The 19,989-nt window shown below is 50.9% G+C and overlaps 1 protein-coding gene across 1 annotated transcript in view; it reads right to left on the bottom strand.

Annotated features, from left to right (window-relative positions):
• CIPC (CLOCK interacting pacemaker) overlaps window positions 1–19,989 on the bottom strand; it is a 72,193-nt gene that overhangs the window by 52,039 nt on the left and 165 nt on the right. The gene's annotated exons all lie outside the window — the stretch shown is intronic.

Genomic DNA, 19,989 nt, shown 5'->3' with positions numbered 1-19,989 from the left:
GTGCAGCTTTCTGCTCCCCACCTCATCCAGGTTCGCTCTTGGCTTGCCCCTGAGGTGACACTGCCTCCCCCGTAACCCTGCTGCAGGGGCCACGGTGTCCTCGCACAAACCCTGCTCCGTACCCTGCTGCCAGGGCCGCCCACGCAGACGGGCGGACATGAGTCTGGCAGACACTGGTGTGGCTGAGCGCTCCACACACTGGAGTGGAGGAAAACTCTGGCCTGGTTAGCCGGCCAAAAGCTAGGTGGGACGCCCGGCCCCAAGGCCCCCAAAGGCAGGCCTTTCAAGCTGCAGGAGTCTGCGGGGCCTCCCCGGACATTCTTGAAGGGAGGGGTGTTGTGTGCCTTTTGTCAGTGGTAGACCATGTTCTACGTGGCGTGGGTATGTTAGTTCTGCTTCCGAATCTTGGCTCCTCCTGGAGCTACAAATTACACTCTAGGCTTCATCCCGGAGCAGGGCTTCCATGCCCCAGGGTAATCAGGGACCACCCCGATTGCACAAGTGTGGCTGCCCACAATTAGAAAAGGCTGTGTTGTGCAGTGTTTAACTCTGACCGGAGTAAGAGGAGGCTTGAGAAGTACAAAGGAAAACCACAGTTACAGCCCCAAGAAGCTCCATCAGGACACTTCCTAACATAATGTTTAAATTTCACTCTCATCGTCATCTTCGTTGTCATTCCAGTGCCCACCCACCTCTGCACTGCTTTAAACCTTACTGCGGTACCATCTGCCACGTCTTTGGGGTCATTCATGCATTCACCTCAGAATGTCTTAGCAGGAAGGTCTTTAATCTTTGTTAAGAACCAAACATGCCAGGCACTGTGTTAGATACTTTATCAACTTTATTTTATTTAGTCATTACCACAACTCCATGAAGTTGATCTGTTAGAATCCTTTTAGCTGCAAGTAACAGCTACCTTAACATTACTGGATTGAGCTAGGGGTCCCTCACTGAACAGTGAAGGAACGGATGATCTCAGGAAAAAGTCCAGAGATGGGTGGCTCTAGGTGCTGAATGTGGCACCAGGACCCCAGTTCTTTCCACGATTCCATTCCGTCGTCTTTAGTGTGTTGGCTTGACTCTCTGAGTAGTTGCCTTCATCACAACAAGATGGCTGCTGTGGCCCCAGCCATCACTCCAGACATAACGTCCAGCTGCAGAAGGACAACTGTTTCTCTCATGTTTTAAGAGGAGGGGAATATTTCCTAGAACAACTCTCTAGACAAACCCCTCAAAGATCCCTCCCTACATCTCATTGGCCAGAACTGAGTCACAGATCCATCCCAAAAAGAATCACTGGCAAGGGGAACATTATACCAAGATTTGTTTAGACTCATCAGGAATTCCCCCTTTCCCACCCTGGGCATGAGGAAGAGGGAGTGGATTCCTGAAAAAAAAAAATTTAGGGCACTAAGGAAGAAAGCAGGAGTGACTATTGGGTGGTAATCAACAATGTCTGCCACACAGGTCATTACTGTTATCTCCATTTTACAGATGGGAAAACCGAAACTAAGAGAGATGAAGCAATGACTTAAAGTCACAGTAAGAGGCCAAGTTAGGATCTGAACCCAGAAATGTTTGACTCTAAAGTCCGAGCTCTTTCTACCGTAGGATGCACCAAGCACTAGTCTACATCTGCTTGTGAGTAAGAAAGACTGTTATACGCACATCTACTTCAAATTCTTGCTGAAACAAGGGAGGGTTTCATGAGTGTATCTGTATAAATAATATACAGATACACTCATATATAATATATACACTCATATATTATTTTACTGCCAATAAAATTATGTCATAAGAGTTTACATTAAGGTATGTATTTACTAGCATTTATTTAGGGCCTTCTAGGTGACTTGGGGATAGAAAGGTAAGCCCTAGACTTGAACTTCATGAGTCCCCAGTGGGGGAGTTGTATGAACAGATAACTACAGTTCTTTGTGATACATGCAGACTGTCATTGAAGTAAGAGCAGGGAAATGTGGGAGACCAGGAAAGGTAAAGTTTTTACCTTTCACAGGAAAGGTAAAAACTGAGTTGGGTTTTGAAAGATACACAGAAGTTTGCTCAAAGAAGAAGAGGGGAAAGCATTCTTTCTAGGCAGAGAAAAGAGCCCTGGAAAGGCACGGGGCAGGAAGAGACAGAAAGGCGGGTGGGAGGCAGTTTTCCAGGGGCCTCGCCTTCCAAACTAAGGAGTTTGTCTTGATTCTGTTAGGCACCTGGAAGATTTTTAAGCAGGAAAGTAAAGCAATCAGATTTGAATGATTTTGAAGACCTTGGAACCCCTAATGAACCCAAGTGAACGTGAGTAGGCAACATGGAAGAGAGGAATCAACGGCTAAGACACAGATGCGTGCTCCAGACGTGTGGATCCCGACACAAGTTCAGTCACAGAGGAGGAACGAGAAGGAGTTCTCCCCTCATCAGCACTGCGTCCAGCTGTTCTTGGGGCCCAATGTGCCACACAGGGATGTGCGGGACCTTCCAAGGGCTTGAGAAAACCCACAGAGACTATGAATAACTTGATTAATGTATCCATACAGAACAAACATACTGACTCTGAGACTGTTACTAAAAGGTAGCATTGAGTGTTTACTATATTCTAGGCGCTCTGCTAAGTACTCTATATACATTATCTTATTTAATTCTTACAACAATCTAATAAAGAAGGTTTAGGCTAAATTACATGAAATTGCCAGCATTTGATGTGTTTAATTTATGGGAACAGGGAAGGAACCTGGAGGTTGGCACGGGCCACACAGTCACACAAAGCCAACTTAACGATTCAAACTCAGGTCTGTCTGATAAGGACTCTAGAGCAGGGGTCCCCAACCCCCGGGGCCGAGGACCGGAAGTGGTCCACGGCCTGTTAGGAACCGGGCCGCACAGCTGGAGGTGAGTGGCGGGCAGCAAGTGAAGTGGTGGGCAGCTCGCGTTACCGCCTGAACCACCACCCCACCCCTCCCTCCGGCCGTGGAAAAATTGTCTTCCAATAAACTGGTCCCTGGTGCCAAAAAGGTAGGGGACCGCTGCTCTAGAGTAAGGCAACCCTGAGTTCTAACTGCAGCCACCACTTACTAGCTGTGTGTCCTGGGACAGGTTGCTTAACCTCTCTGAGCTTCCTTTTCTTTATCTATACAGTGGGGAAAATAACGGAACCCCTTCATTAGGTGTGGATTAGAATAGAGAATGCATTAAAACTCTCGGCACAATGCCAGACACAGAAGAGGCTCCCAATGAGTATTAGCTGTGCCTATCATCGTTGTTATTAATATTCCAAAGTCTGGGCTGTTAAGCACCTTCTCAGCCCGCTGCGGGGTGAGATGCCTTCTGGAGTCACTGTGTCCCTTGGGCGGAAAGGAAAGAGATTCTATTGCAGGAACCATGACAGTGTTACTGGTAAATAGTCTTCAAGCTCATGGGCCGAGGAGAGCCAGAAGCTGTGTCCTCTAGTTTCCAGCACTGCAGACCCCTGCTTGCCCCTTCCTCTCCTGAGGTCTCTGGGCCCTCACAGCCACAGGGGATGACCCAGGAGGAAGCAGCCTTTGCACTGGAGAGTGGCTGGGGCAGCTCTGCCCTCATCTGGGGCGGCCCTCCTATGGAGCTATTTCTGTTCCTTTTCTCATGAACCAGCCTTAATGGAGTGTATTTCCAGGAAAGCCCCGCTACCTTTGCTTTCAAGAGCTGTGACTACCAGTGAGGGGTCCTGTGAGTCCCCATCGCCCTCGGGCCTCATGTATGCGCTTTCTGGTTTTGTGTACAGATGTTTCCGATACGTGCTTGCATGCAGCTGTGTTTGTGTTTCTGGGCCCAAGGGGAGCTGTGCTGGCATGGGCTGGAGGTTGACACCACCCTTGGCAGCAAGAGCCCCAGGACACCTTGTGCCCATTACATTCCATGCCTGGGTGGGATCCCTGCCTGCTGGGTGAGTATTGACCTCCTGCACCTTTCCAGCTAAATGTCCAAGTGTTCTTTAGGCAGAAATTCCAAGTGCTGTTAACTTGAGAATGAAGTTCAAACCCTGACACCCAGCTGTTCTCAGGTCATCTACTGGAGATGGGGTGCTTCTCGCACAAACTGACATTGAAGCAGCTGCGGTAATAAAAGACTGAAAGAAGAGAACAGGCGGGCCAGCTAAACCGTACCTTCGTCTCAGTGCTTTTGGATGTGCACAGATCTTTCTGGTACCGTCTGCCCTTTTGCTTGGCTGGCCTCTTGCACAAGACCTGGCTGCCCCCAGCTCAGTCTCTCTGAAAAACACGGTTAGCCCCCTCCAGAGAAACACAAAATATAGACACTCCTTATGCATTTTCCTGGAAGCATTCTATAGCTCCAGCCTGGAAAAGCTTCCAAAAGTTTTTTGAACCAAAGATAATAATAATAATAATAAAAGAGGTGGGGGAGGAGAAAAGCTTGGGCAAACGTTCCTGTTGATTAATATTCAAGGGAACAGACTTGGATTGTAGGGAAAGGAAAAAGGAAGGGTTTTCCAGGTCAATATAAACATTTGTGCTGTTTGCTTTAAAGGCAGTTTCAAAATAGTTGGCCTCCCCAAAGCGATTTTTTGGAATCTACCCAGAGGGCAAAAACTTACCCTTCCTTCCCCCATCTGGAAAGCTTTCACACCAGAGGCCCCACTCATTCCTGAGCTCTGGCTTTAGAAAGAAGGACTTTCCCAACCTTCCAAGATTCCTTGCCCTCCCTCACCCGGCTGACCCACAAGGAGTTTGTGTTGGCTCCACCCTGCAGCAGCTGCATTCCAGCTGTGGCGCTGCTGTTAGGAAACATTTCGGAATCTCTGGCTGCAAAGGTAAATGAGAAATGTGTCCTAATGACACCTGAATGCTGGCGGAAATCTGCAAACAGAGACGCCCAAGGAACAGATTCCGGACTTCGAATCCCCTTTACAATTCTGCTGTGCAAAGAGCCAGCTGTTAGCTAACAGGAAAGGTTTTTATTGGTCTCATGGATAAAAGTGCTGACCAGCCTGACCCCCCCCACCCCTACTGTGACATGCAAGAAAATGAAAGTCAAACATATTTGTGAAGCGTGGAAAATATTTTCACTTACTCATGAGCGCTCATCTTTTTAATTAAAGCATAGCATCTTGCTCAAAACAAGCCTCTGGAACAACAGAGTAATCAGAACCTTAATTTAGGGATTTGCCAGCTGATCTTGACTGCTGTGGGAAGGTTATAGCAGTAGCTTAGAGGCAGACGATGGGGTGAATGTCTCCCAGGAGCTTCCCTAGTCTTCGGAAGACGGTGTCTGCCGGAGGATTCGGGTGTAGAGGGGGTGCCTCAGAAACCAGCAAGGATCCTTTAAATGCATAGAAGTTGCCAGACAGGGCAAGCCTGAGCAAATGGCTTTTTAGGCAGCTGAAGCCCTCAGCAGCTGTTAGGACAAATGCCACCAAGCCGACCTGGTTGCCAGGAGTGCTGCAGCCTTAACTGGGGTCTTTCCCCTCAGTCTCTTTGCCGTCATATTATCTTCTGGGACTGCGCTGTAGACCCTCAGATTAACGATAGCCCACGGCACTACCTGGTTTTAGAATAGCCGGCAGTAGCTGCCGAGCTACACTCTATCTTATCCTAACCTCTTCCTTTCTTGGCTCCTGAGGTTCTGTACCTTTTCCCCAGCTTCGTCGGCCACCCAGCCAGACAGCAACAATTAACCACCATGGAAATGCTCTGAGAACCCAGTATCCACGGTGAGAACCTCCCTGAAGTCCTCCATTAATTCCTGGTACTGAAAACGGATATGGAAATTTAGTAGGAGAGCTGGTGGCCTATGTTCCAGGGGGGCCACCCAGCTATTGTGAAAGCTTCCTTCTCTCAACTTCTTCCTTCTCCTGCTGTCCCACTTCAAACACTCCCTACCGTCTACCTTTTAACACCTCCAAGGCCACCACTGCCACTGCCACCACCGCCCCCCACCCCCAACCCCCACCCCGCCTAGCTTAACCACCCACTTCCCATCCAGGTCCTTTCAGAGTGCAGTCTGCGTGGTTGCCACGGAGAGCACCCCCCACCCCCAGTACCCTTCGGGGCTTTGAGACCCTAGAAGGAAAGCACCAGGAAACCAGAAATCGGCTCCCTCCCGAAAACAATGGCTTCCAGGGTCTGTGCCAGACACACTCACAGCACCGGAAATAATCTCATTGTCCTCTTGTGCAATATCCAGGAATTTGGTGAAACTCATCATTTTTCAGGTTACCGATAATGCAAGTTTGGAAACTGAAACAGGAAGGAACACAGGCTGAAAAAGCTTTTATCCAGCACACAGCATTTCTCTCTCCAGAGGCAAGACCATTTTTTGGGTTGTTGTTGTATTTTTATTTTTTTTCCAGCAGTACTTTGGTGGGGTTAAAATTAGCTGGCAGCATTCTGGTCACATGCTAGCCAGCAAAACAAAAGGGAGTTGTTCCCTGGCAGCCCCTGAAGCAGCCCTTCCTAATCCACGGACTTCTGGGAAGCTGGCTCCTCAGGCCCTGGGACTGAGGGGCCACACCACCGACTCCCCTCTCTCGTCATCTTGCTGTAATGGGCAGAACTGGGTAGTGTCTAGGCTGTTTTGAATCTCAGGGCATGCCTCCGTCTGGAAAGACATTCAAGGGCCCCAAAATGGCTTTTTCGGATCCTCCCATTTGGGAGAGGAAGGTTGAAAAAAGGAAGAACTTTTGAAGGCAACAAAGAAGCAGACACCACAAGGACATTGAGAGAGAGAGAGAGGGAGAAAGGTGGGGGACAGTGTCTGAAATGTGAGCGCGGGCACCACCTTTTGGGGGCACGGGCTGCTCTGGGCATGGCTAAAACGCAAAATCGTACATCTGAGCTCTATGTAGCCAGCTCTTTGGATAGATTCTTTATCTTTGGACCCTGATGATAGGGGTTCATCATGATCTGCTTTGCTCCTTCCAGCTTAAAACTGTTATCAGAAGCCCTAGATGAAAAACCCAGCCTCTGATTCACGCACATAGTCAGGAAACAGCCCTTGCGCTCAGTGCAGAAACACGCCGGTCAACCTGAGAAAGAAATCACCACCACAAAATATGCTTTTGGCTTGCCAAAGCTCAGCAGCTGTGAGAGCCAAAAACTCAGCTGCCTGGATTTTCTGGGGAAGGTGGGGGCCGAGTAGGGGGTGGGATGGGGGTGACGATGGGGGAGAGAGAGGGGCTTTCTCAATCACCTGATTATTGCCTCCAACTCCTGTTTAATTCCAAGCCAAAAACCACCTGGAAACATCTCAAGAGCCAACTGCTCCTAAAAATCACGTTCAGCACTAACCCAGCCAGCTCTGCGCCTGCTGGCAAGGTGAAGCAGATGGTTTTTATTGATTAATATATTTATTTGGAAGGGGCTCCTCGAAGTAAGGAAATTCCAGCGAAACAGAACGCCCTGGCCAGAACTGCCATGACGATCAGAAGCAGACACCCAGAGAGAGGCGGGTTAAAAGACACCGCAGCTTAGCCCCAGGAAGCTGGGGCATTTTCCGTCTTTCTCCTGGCCGGCCGGCCTCCGTTGTCAGCCGTGCACTTATGAAGAAATACCTCATTTGGTTCAAACTTCTGTGGTATTCAAGGGTCTGAGTGAGCTATGTGGAGCCCACTTTGTCAAAAGGGCTTCACAAACCAAACAGGCCTCTGACTTGGATCTTATCCCGAAGCCTTCATTCTATAGACAGACCCAACAGAAATTCCTACTGCCTTAACGCCCAGCACATAAAGTCCTCTTTAATAAACATATACCATTTTTCAGTGGAACAGCCTCAAGGTGCCAAAAGTACATAAAGGTCTGAAAGCTGAAACCCTAGATAAACAGTGTGCTGGAATATATTTAGCAGAAAATATTGAAAGCCACAGGAAAAATATGTTCTCTTCCTGGGATGTTAACGAAGGTTTAGGTTCAGGAAACCTTCAGGAACTAGCGAGTTGGGTTGAGAGGGAATACTGCTCAATGTAAATGAATCGCTAAACCTCCTTGGCCTCCACAGGCCTTGGCTGGAATGGAGTATTTCATTTTCTTCCCCCCATTTAACAGGCCACCCGGAGAGTTGGCATTATAGACCTGAACATGTACCAAATCTGAGCGTGCTATTTTGTTTCTGTACATTGAATCAGACTGTATTTCAAATGGCAGCTTGTGCAAAATGGGCGGGGGGTGGGGGCGGGGGGGGGGGGAGGGGGGAGCGGCCAGCCATCCAGACAGGCACACCCTAACACTCAGCGTAAATGAAAGACCTGTTTCACCTCCAGTCACCCGATGTCTCGTCTCAGACAGGAACGTATCCTCTGTTGTTGCCCAGGGTGATGTCATGCTCATTCTAAAGCCCATGGTTCTAAGGGACTCGGTTGCTGCAATACCGTGCCTTCAGAAAGACCTAGATTTCCTGAGGTCTCAGGGTAGGGAGAGAACAAGGAAAGGACAGGCAGCCACTCTCCCCAAGATGGATGCTGTATGATGTAAGTTGCTGGCTAAAATATCTGGCATCCTTGCTGTTTGAAGTTGCCGGCTAAATATTATTAAAAAGATAAAATACATGCAGACTGCGCAGAATGTAGGGCTGCCGTGTTTACATCCGGGTGGTGATGACTCAAAGACTTAGACTTGGGCTTACTGAAAAGCTCTATTAAAAACACAGCTTGTGAGAGCCCCCAGGGAGCGGGAAGCAGGGCTCGGGGAGGGGATTGCTTGGGTGGCTGGTGGGGAGTATGGTGACCCGCCCAAGGACGGTGCCGAGGCCGGTGGTCCCGGTTGGCATTTAAGGCCAGGGAAGTGCCTAGGGGTTAATCTCCGCTTCGGCTTCGGCACCGGAGCGGGGAGGGTTAATCTTTTTCCAGAACATTTATTTCACCATCTCACTGACTAGAGGGAGGAGGGGCGGGAGGCAGAGCGAGAGCCTGCCGAGCTGAGAGGCTGCGGATCACAAGGCCATTCTGATAGCCTCCTGTCCCCATGGCAACCGCAACGGCATTTATCAGTTCCTTCTGCGCACAGGCACAGCAAATCTGCATTGCACATGGCAGGCTTCCAGCATTTCAAATGAAAGAACACTTTGAACGGCTGCCAAGTTTGGAAGGAGCATAACTGTCAGGGCTGCTTAAAGCTGGCGGTTTATACTGGGGAGGCTTTCGTTTCCCAGAATCCTCCGGGCCTGGCGAGCTGCCAAGTACTTAGCGGAAGCTAAAAAGTAACTCGCTCCCCTCCCTCCCCTCCCCCCGCTCACGCTCCCCCTCCACGCCATTCACCGCAGTGCTCTCAAAATTTTCCACATGTCCTGTGTCACCAGTGCAGACTGTACAATGAAAACCAGAACGCCGGCTACCCATGACAGGGCTTTTATTAATAATTGGGGGAGGGAGGGCCGGCTGGGATCAGACACTGACAGCCGGGGCACCGGGTCTCCGCTGTACCTGCCAGAACCACTGGGTGTGAACCTATGTGGGGTGTGTGCGTGTGTGCCTTTCAGCCTTAAAAATACATTAATAAAAATAAAAGCAGCTTCAGAACTGTAGACACCCTGAGTACCGGGGCCCGGGCGGCGGGGAATGGGGGATTCGGTTGGGTGCTTTGGAGCTTCCTTTTGGGTGGGGAATTGAGGTCATGCAGGCAGTGTTGTTCAGATCCAGCCTTTCCAAGAGCCCTGGGGAAAAGGGTTGTTATTGAGAACCGAGTCTGTTTCTGGAGCTTTCCTTGAATCTCTCGGGTGTCGTGGTGAGAGCTCTGAGGCCACCGATGGGGAGAGAGCTCGGAGATGGTTTTCAATGGAAAGTTTACCAGATAACTTCTGTCAGGCACAGCCCAGAGCACAAGGGCTTCTACCAGCAGAAACTGGAAATTGGCATAGCGTTCACTGTGCTAAATATTTTTTTTTTAATCATAATCTATACTGAGATCAAGGGCCCGGGCTTTATTTTCCAGCACAAATAGAATGAAAATTGTCTGCTGCTTAGGTGGTTGGAAAGAGTTCAGGAAAACTATGTCTGGCATTAATTCCAAAGTGGAGGTTTTGGTTCAAACGAGGCCCATTAATTTCAGTAAACTGTTTTCACTAGTCCAGACCTTGCTGTGCAAGGACTGTTTATTACCTTTTGCTAACCTAATGTCTGAAGAGTTGTAAAGCAAAGGAAAAAAAAATCCAGGGTGGAGATATCTGTATCTTGGATCAAATGGGTTTTGCACCTTCCCTTTGGGGGCCATGTTTTATGGGGCATTTTCTATCCCTGTTTTTTTTTGTTTTTTTTTGGGGGGGGTGCTGCGTTGGATCTTCGTTGCTGCTCACGGGCTTTCTGTAGTTGCGGCGAGCGAGGGCTACTCTTCGTTGCAGTGCACAGGCCTCTCATTGTGGTGGCCTCTCCCGTTACGGAGCACGGGCTCTAGGCATGCGGGCTCAGCAGTTGTGGCGCACGGGCTCAGTTGCTCCGCGGCATGTGGGATCCTCCCAGACCAGGGCTCGAACCCGTGTCCCCTGCATTGGCAGGCAGACTCCCAACCACTGTGCCACCAGGGAAGCCCCCCTGGTTTTTATTTATCAAGACTGTTTTTTAAAATCCATCTTGCAATGAATTTGAGAAAAAATCCTGGTGGAGAAGAACCTGGCAAGAGTAAATATCTATCTCTTGCCTCCTTCAGAAGGATACCTCCCAGCCACAGGGATGTTTTGTGTGCCCGTCCCTGGCTTGCAGGCTGCAGGTCCAGTGCAAAGTCCTGATGTGACTCACCCTGACGATCTGGTCTAAAACACACCAAGACAGTCATTTTGGCATTTGTTCTCCCCTAGGAATTTTACTAGCTGCCTTAGAAAAGTACATAAATTGCTTCCCCCTCCCCTTCTTTCCATGCCTCCTCTCTTCACCCCCCCCACAGTCCATCTAGATGTCATTTCAAAGGGAAGGATGAAAAGGGGAGATCTGTCAGGTGGTCAGGTTTGTGAATGTGTCTTTCCAGCCCCCAACACACACACACACACACACACACACACACACACACACACACACACACACACACACCCCTGAGAACGTTAATCAGAATTAAAAGCCAGTCAGTACTATTAAAGCATCAAACATGAAGGAGGGGAAATATGGGGGGTAGAGGCAGTGGGAATGGAATATATGGAATATAAGGGAATATAATTCAGTCCTCTGCGCCGACATTCTAAAATAAAGGAGGGGAAAGGTAGCACCAATTTGGTCAGTTTGTCAAATGTCAAAATTCTTGGTCTTTCCTTTTAACTACCCTCCCCACTCGCCCCCCCCCCTCTGCCCCGCCCCACACAGTCAAGTTCTTGACTTTCCCAAGTGTGATTAATGTCTGGCAGAGGCCAGAAACAGGAGTAGGGTTCTTGGCTGCCCGTTCTGATAATCTGTTCTTGGGAAGAGTAGGTGAAGGTGGCGTTAAGGGGTGGGTAGGTGGGCGGGCGGTAATCTCCGGGCCTTGTTGGTGGGGCTGCGGGAGGAGGAGGAGAGGAGGGGGCTCTCCAGGCCCGCCCTCCCGGAAAATGCAATTGCCCTTCCTTTGGAGCGCGTGGTTTTGGGGTGGGTCAGGTTTCCTGGCCTTAAAAATGTGAGTAGAGAGTGAATCCATTCTTGCTGCCGGTTCACAGCGTCCAGGAAACGTCAGAGGGCTCGGGCAGGGGCTAGAGAGGGGAGGGGAGCCGGCGTGCCCCAAGACTTCAGACCCATTTCGGATGCTCCGGCGTGGCACACCTGGGGCTCCTGTGCTGAGAGCGGCTCACCGGAGAAACCGAGGCCGCCGCGGGGAAGGTTGGGTGGGGCGGTGGTGGTCGAAGTACCGTAAAGCTGCACAGGGAAAGCCAGAAGATGTTCAAAACAAAAGGAGGGACTATTTCGCGGCGTCAGAGGTCGCTGGTATGGAAACTCCGTAGGCAAGAACACTAGCTGTGGATTTTGCCGTGGGTTTATTGTGTGGGCAACCAGGCAGAAAGCGGCGATATGAAAAAGTGGGGAGGGGGAGAGTCTACGGCTGAAGGGAAATCAGTGCTGGGAAAGCTGCGCGCGGCTGGGAAATATCAGCGAGGAGAGTGCAGTGGCACCGAATAAAAGATGAATCATCGGCTACCTTTTGGAAAAGGAGTGTAAGAATATTAATAAAGGCGAGACACCCGCTTCTTCTCAGCCTGAAAAGCAAACCCTTTTCTCACCTGCCTCTTCTACCCGTCCCACACACACACCTCTCTTGTCTACCCTGCATCCAAGCAGCCTCGGCCAGGCTCGCTTTCCTTTGGATTTAATTACATGAAAATGCTGAACAAAAAAACCTGTAATTACACCCTTAGTCCCTGCCACTCAGGCCCAGCACACTCCCTGCCTAGTTCTGTGTTTTTTAAAGAAGAGGTCATTGCCTCTTTTCATTCCAAATTGACCAAAACAAAAGTAAAAGCCCCAAATAAATCCAACTGCTGCGGGACCGGGATGGGAAGTCCTTGTCCGTCTAGGAGAGATGAGTAGACAGCCTACCTTGCTATTGTCTCCCTCTGGCTCTTAGGTCCAGAGGCAGTCACTATTTGTTTGATTGTCCTCAGCCCAGAAAAACAGAGATGCTGGGCTGGCCGGGAGGAAACCCACTAAAGGCACGATGAAGAGTGTGGATCAGCCCTCTATTTTTCCAGCTATTTTACCTAGAAAGGCTTAACGCTGGAAAGGAGACTCCTGACAATTGCTTGCCTTTCTACACCCCTAGGTATTAACATACAGATTTTCACTGCAAGCCCCTGAAGTAAGGAAAACAGGTTTTAATATCAACACTTGACAGGTGAGGAAACTGAGGCTCAGAGAGAATAAGCAGATTGCTCTAAGTCAGTCATGTGGCTGGTGGGAGTGTTGTACGAACACTGTTTCTGATGGCTTTGGGGCTATTGCTTCAGGAAACAAGGACACCTAGGAGGAAATGGAAGCTTCTAGATTCTGGGCTGGAGCCAATCTGGCTTGGTTCATCATTAGATCCCTATGACTGAGAGAGAAAGTGCTCTCTAATTAAATAGTTGAATAACCTAATGAATGGCAAACAGAAGGGCACAAGATTAGGAGCTGGGAAATGGAAACCCACCAGGCCATCTGGCACCCAAGTTTCAGCTTTGAAACAAAATGTAAGTGATGAGAATAGCTTCACACTCATAGGGACACATCAGGCGTGGATCCTCTGGGTCTGGCCAGAGAGGGAAATTCAGGTTATCTAGATGGTGGTCCTCTAGATGGGTCAGGGTTGAGGTCTATCTTATTCCCTTGATTTCTGGCTCCAGTGATACCTAGGCCAGGCTTGACTGTCAGGGTATATGCCTCTCCTAGGCTAGAAGTGCTTTGAGGGGTAGTCTGCCATAGTCAAGTGGCCCCCAGCCCAAGTACAGGACGGTACCTATTGTGTGAGTGCATAGTCAGTATGACCTGAATTCGTTGAGAACTAAAGTTTGTTACTTGTGTGATGTGATCTGTGGTTTTGGAAAGAGGCTACTTCCACCATAAAGTGCACCTTCTCCACTTCCTTCCTTCCCTTTCATCATGTAGCCTGGGGTCCTCCAAAACGTAGCTATCCTCAGTAAGGGTAACTCAGTAAGTTCCTAGATGCTTTGCTATGTTCTAGAGCTTCACATTTTCCTCCATCACCTCCGCCTAAGTCCAGGGTATAGAAAACCCAGGAAGCTCTCAGGGGATGCCAGGGAATCATAGCTACACAATTTTGCTCAAAGCTGAATGGTGACTGATTTTAACTCCCCCCAAACTGGTGCTAATTTATGCATAATCTCACATCTACTAGGACAGTAGTGGCATTCTTCACTTGCTACTCCTGTGTGAGTTTTACTTTCTTGTAGTTCCTTACAGACAGCTAGGACACCCCCCACCTCCACTCCCACCCCCCAAAAGGCTAGCACCGTGGAACAGAAGAAGGAACGCTGAGTTTAGAGCCAGAGAACTTGGTTTCCAACAACTCTGGACTAGCTCTGGACCTGCCTTCCTCACCTATACAGGAGGGTGATGAAAGTAACACCTACCTCACAGGGCTGGTGTGCAGACTGGTGAGATAATGTCTGGGAATGCCCTTCGGAGCTCTAGACAAATGTTGGTCATTATATTGTTCATAATCTCTTCCATTTTATTGAGTACATTATAATATTTATCTTCCACACAGACCAATGAGGCAGTGCAATTATTCCCATTTTACAGACTAAGAAATAGAAGTCCAAGTGATTTGCTCAAGGTCACACAGCTATTTAGGGTCGGCCAAGTCTAAGCTGAACAACATAATGTAAATATGTACTCAATGCTAAGCGCCCTCTTTTCCTCCCTGTCTCCTGGGTTTCGAGTTGAACCGCCCATCTAAGAAAGGCAAGTCAAAATACTTGGCGATTCTGGCCCATCCGCCCCAACCAGGGACAGCAGTGATGGCTACCCGCCTGTACCTGACTTGACCGAGGGACAGTGAGGCAGCAGGGAGGGCTTCCCGCTCCGAGGCCTCGCCTTCTGGCGGCCCCAGCAGGAAAGCGCCGGCGGCGACGGGTCTCCGAAGCCGGGCGGTGGAAATCCCCAGCTCTGGTGCGGGGCCGGTAGGAACCCGCTGGCACTCTGGCTCTCTGCTGAGGCCCAGGCGCATGCGGGGTGGGGCGGGAGGGTCTGAGGGTGTGAGCACCTGTGGCCTTGACGGCCACCCGCCAGCCTCTCCGCCTACTCTCGCCCTCCAAGTCCTTCCCGATTACCACACTTCTTGGGGTGTGGGTGTTTGTTTCAACCCAAACGGGTCGGTGAATAGCACCCCTGTCTGGCGCTTTCCCTTTTTTCCCCGCTAGGCCTGGTCCCTGGGAGACTCATTCCAGGGTTCCTTTACTTTTGAACTTGAAAAAACACACCGGCTTTTGCTGAGGACAGCGCTGGGCTCCCCCGTGCCCTGGCACGCTGGCTAGGAGAGGAAGCGGGGAAAGCAGGAACCAGACGCGACTCCCCCCGCCTTTCTTCTCTTCCCTGCTCCCCGCCCCTTCAGGAAGAAAGCAGTCGGAGATCTGATCGCTCGCAGCGGCCGCTGTGCCAGCACCAACCGCTACGTCCTCCTTTCCCTTCCACCCAATTTTGCACGGAGCGCCCGGCTGCCCGCGCGCCCCAGGCTGGGCAGGTCCTGGCGGGCGGCGCAGCCTCCCCTCCCCGGGGGTTCTTAGCGAATCACGTTGTTCCTGGGATTTCACTATCTAGTGGCTCTTGCGTAACCGTATGCCCTGGCCTAAATTAATCCTTTTTTTTTTTTAATACCAGAATTAATCCTTTAGGAAAAGGCAAATACTTCCGCCACGGAAGCGGCCTGGGAGTAAATGTGTAAATCACAGTGCTGACTTGATTCCTCCACGCCCACAGCGCCCGGGGGGTTCCTGGCGTGGGGATGGGGGCCCTGGCAGAGGCCAGAGGAGGGCCCAGCCCACACGTTTGTTTTCATCTACTTCGAGGCGTCTCTAGCGGGCCGAAGAACCGGGTCCTGCTTACTGCGGGCTTAAGCGTTACCAAAAAAGGCCTTTCTCCTGCCTGAGAGCTTGGCCCACACGTTGCAGTGGGGTGACGCGAGGTTCAAGCCTGGCCTCCTCGAAGGCCGAGCCAGCTGGCTGCAGGAGGACAGGAGGGAGACTGCAGGGAGCTTCGAGGTGCGTGAGCCCGCTGCAACCTTCTCACCCCTAACGCTGGGCTGTGGCCTCCGGAAAGGCCAAGTGGAGAGCTGACCTTTTGCTCCAGTTTAAAGCTGGGTCCTCCGAGAATGCCAGCTCAGATGGCAAGCTGAGTGGGGGGTGGAGAGAGCAACTGTTGGAAGGAACTTCGGGAAGATTGCAGGCATTCCCCCTGCGCCAGATTGATCCCTGACTCTGCCAGTCCCCAGACCCCACCGCCAGCGTTCAGTCCCATCTGTGGGTCTCTCCACCTGGTGTCTTAGGTTGAAGCCCCCCTCCCCCCCCCACCTTGCTCAGTTACTTCCCATTGTGGACGCAGTATTGTCACATGGAATTCTCCAAGGGAAATTTATCTCCCAAATATTGGTGTTCTTGCCTCTCACAGTCCCTGACACATCCCCAAACGGAGCCATCTCAGACAAGCAGTTAAGAAGAAATTTATCACCACAAGTGATGGTGATTCTTTGAGGGGGAAGGATATCCAGAGAGCTGTGTCTTTTAAATTAAAGGATTATGAGACTGTAATGGAAGTTTGTTTAAATGCATGTTTATTTCTAACTGTGTGTCTGAAGACACCCAGCATGTATGTGTGTGTGTGTGTGTGTGTGTGTGTGTGTGTATATATATCTCCTTTAGTAACAGCAAAGACAAGAGACAGACAAGGAGATGGAGACATATGTGTATGCATACCAAGTATAACACTATGACACCGAATCCGACTTGCTTCCTCTAGCAGCCTGGCTAGAGCGTTGGGGCTAAGTTGCTTTCTTCAGTATTTCTGGTTTAATAAAGGGACAGACTGAATAAATATTAATATAAAGAAACATTAACCAGCCAAGCCAAAGCTAAGCAGCCTCAAGCCCCAGGCTGGTGGGAATGTCACTCCATTTCCTAGCCCTATGTTTTGACTCACTCCAGGGTAGCTGTGGTGTGGGGAGGGTTGACGTCTGGGAGGGTGAGGCAATGCTCCCAGCAGCTCTTTACAGAGGAATCACTGCCGGGAGCCAGCCGGCCAGATAAAGTTTATTATTGTTGGGGAGTGCACAGTGAGCTCACTGTTTTGCAAAAACTGAAATCTGGCTGCTTTGAGATGAAAGAGGGGCTCCCTAGGGCTCTTCCTTCCCCCTTTCTCCGTATCCTTAAAAACTCACCTTCTTTTGCACCTAGGGCCCCAGAATGAGTGGGAAATAGGGGTGCTTGGGAGGGCTGGATGCGGAAAACAGGTTCTGAAGGTCAAGTGTCAAAATAAAAATAAATACTTCTTGGGACTTACTTCCCTGGTGGTGCAGTGGAGAAGACTCCACACTCCTAATGCAGGGGGCCTGGGTTCGATCCCCCGTCTGGGACCTAGATCCCACATGCATGCTGCAACTGGGAGTTTGCATGCCACAACTATGTAGCCCGCATGCTGCAAATATAGAACCGGTGCAACTAAATAAATAAAATACTTCTTGTTGCTTCAACTGAACTTTATTATAATTACTAGTAATAGTAGTGATGAGTAGGGATCCTTACATTCTATGCAACTTGCAAAGTACTTCCACACGTTAACCAGCAATAGTATCAACATTAATATCAACACTAATAATAACCAACGCTTACCGATGGCTTCCTGTGAACCTGACACTGTGTTCTACACACTGTACGGCATATTTATGCTACAGTCTGTGGCAGTGGCAGATCCACAACTTCTGTATATGGAAAAATTCAATGGCACAATCTGTTTGGAAGGGGAGCATGGGGGTTGGTTATGAAGATGTAATTGCATAGCACTTTACGTGAGATTGTATGTTTTGTAACAAATGGGGGGGCGCTGATGGAAAATTTGAGCACCCCAAACCACCTCTGGGAACTTAAGCTTGTCAAGGCAACATTCAAAGCAGACTTACTGGGCTTCCCCGGTGGCGCAGTGGTTGAGAGTCCGCCTGCCGATGCAGGGGACGCGGGTTCGTGCCGGGGTCCAGGAGGATCCCACATGCCGCAGAGCGGCTGGGCCCGCAAGCATGGCCGCTGAGCCTGCGCATCCAGAGCCTGTGCTCCGCAACAGGAGAGGCCACAGCAGTGAGGGGCCTGCGTACCGCAAAAAAAAAAAAAGCACACTTACTAGATTCAGATCCCAGTTCTGTCTCTAATGGCTGTGTGACCCTGGGCAAGTTATTTAACCTCCCTGTTTTCTGAGCTTGTAAATCAGAGTTAATAATAGAATCTACCTTGCAAATAATACTGAGTTTAATGATGATGCAAGTAAACCACCTAGCAGTGCCTGGCCCACAGCAAGTCTCAGTGAGTTGCCTCCTGTTACAACAAGAAACAAAATGGAATCTCAAACAGTCCTAATAAGTTGGGAGCTCTGATCCCATTTTACAGGTGGAAAACAGAGATCATGTCAGGGTAAGTAACTAGCTCGAGGTCACAAAGCCAGTAAGTGACAGAGAGGAAATTCCAACCTAGTGTGCCAGACTCCAGAACCTGAAATTCCATTATACTGCCACCCCTCTCCAGCCTCGCCCAGGATTAGCTCAATCTTCATGGAAAAAAAAAAAAAAAAGCAGGCCCAATACTTGGAAGAATCAGTTGAAATGCCCCAGCTAGCCCTTTGACCAACATATCTGTTCTGCAATAAACACTAGTGACGAGAGGTGATCTTGTAACGGAAAAGAGAGCAGGGCCTTGCTCAGCCATCTGGGGCACTATGGGATGAAATCACAGCACACAAGAAAGAACTTTGAAAACTGTGGCTGTGCTTTACAAAGATATATCAACATTATTAAATGCTGCCCCCACCTTCTTTTATCAATCCCGAAGAAACCACTCACCTGTTTGGTCTCTCCAGCACCTCCCCCTCCCTGCCCCCAAATGCAGCTGTGCGCAGCCAGTAGACTGTTTTCCTTAAAGGCCTCCGGGTGCTCGTAGCTTCTTTAGACATTCAGCCAAAATTTTTAGAGTACGGCTTGGGGGAGGGGTATCTCACCCTGAATTCATTTAGCTCCGTCGCTGAAGCTCAGGTTCCGAGACCAGGGCACAAAAACAAAGCGAAAAGGCAGTTTCTGAAAGACTGGAAAACAGCTAATTTTGCAGGTGCTTCGGCATCAGTGGTAGCAATGAATGTGACGTTCATACCGGGGCTGGGGGGGGGAGGTTTGATTGCAGATGTAATGGGTAATACCCTTATGAAATTCACAGCGAAAATCTTGAAACGGGACATTTAAATTCACTGCTCGGAGTGGGGTGGGGAGCGGGATCGGAAACGACGCTTGTGGTTTTCAAACGCGTTTTAACTTGGGAAAGCCGGGCGGAGAAAGGAAAGGTCATAGTCTGTTTAATTTCCACCCCCAACCCTGGTCTTCCAGCATTAGCTCGCTGGGCCTCAGCTGTTGTACACACACAGCGAAGGGGGAGGGGAGGGGAGGGCGGAGGCACGGAGGAGGGGCCGACTGGGAGGAATCTGGGCGCCCTGCCGCGCATGCGCTTTTCCCGAGCAACAAGTGGGCTCCACAGAGGAAGTGTAAAGGGGAGGGGGGAGAACTGGTGCAGAGCATGGCGGTGACGTCAGCGCTCCGCCTGGGCGGCATCCCGCGCGGCCAAGCCCGGGACAGCGCGAGCCGCAGCGCGAGCGGGAGCGCCGAGCCGCGCCTCCGGAACGTAGAGTAACAATCACAACCCCACATTCCGGGCGAGTGCGAGCGGGAAGGGATGCGACCCGGGTCGAGGCGCCGCGCGAGCGCCCTACAGCCAACGTGAGCGCCGCCAGCCGCGGGGGCCCGGGCGCCCGCCAGGCCTGGGGGCGGCGGGAGCCTGCGTGCGTGCGCTCCTCTCCTCTGCTCTCGTGCGTCCTGGAAGCAGTGGCCGCGGCGGCTCCCTCCGGCCGTGCAAACCCAGCTAACGCCAGCGGAACGGCCGACGCTGAGAGGGGAGAAGCTCCTCTCTCGGCTGCCAACCCCTCCCCCGGTCGTCCGGGGAAGCAGCGACTTCAGCAAGATTGGACTCGGGCACCGGGTGGCACTGAACCCTCTACCCTTCGTCCCAGAGAGCCTGGCGGGGAGAGGACGCAGGTCGTAGGGGGTCCCCCCCAGGGGAGAGGAAGAGACAACCCCTTTCGAGCTTCCAGGCACCAGCCACTCCGGGGAGGGGGCCAAGAACCAACGGCGGCCAGCACCCGGCACCCTCGCCCCCTCCCCCCGGGCCCGGAGCTTCCAGCCCGGGTCTGCGACACCAGGAAGAAGGCGCCTGAGCTCCCCTCCCGACGAAACAGCCGCAGTAGGAGGTGGGGGCGAGGAGCGGGCTGAACTCGTCCGCTGCCCGGGCGGTGGAGCCCCCGCAGCGAGGCGCTGCGCGGGC

This window comes from Phocoena sinus, chromosome 2 (genome assembly GCF_008692025.1).
Source record: "Phocoena sinus isolate mPhoSin1 chromosome 2, mPhoSin1.pri, whole genome shotgun sequence".
Classification (NCBI taxonomy): domain Eukaryota; kingdom Metazoa; phylum Chordata; class Mammalia; order Artiodactyla; family Phocoenidae; genus Phocoena; species Phocoena sinus.
Note: the sequence above shows the minus strand (reverse complement) of the source record. Positions and strands in the feature narration are given on the sequence as shown.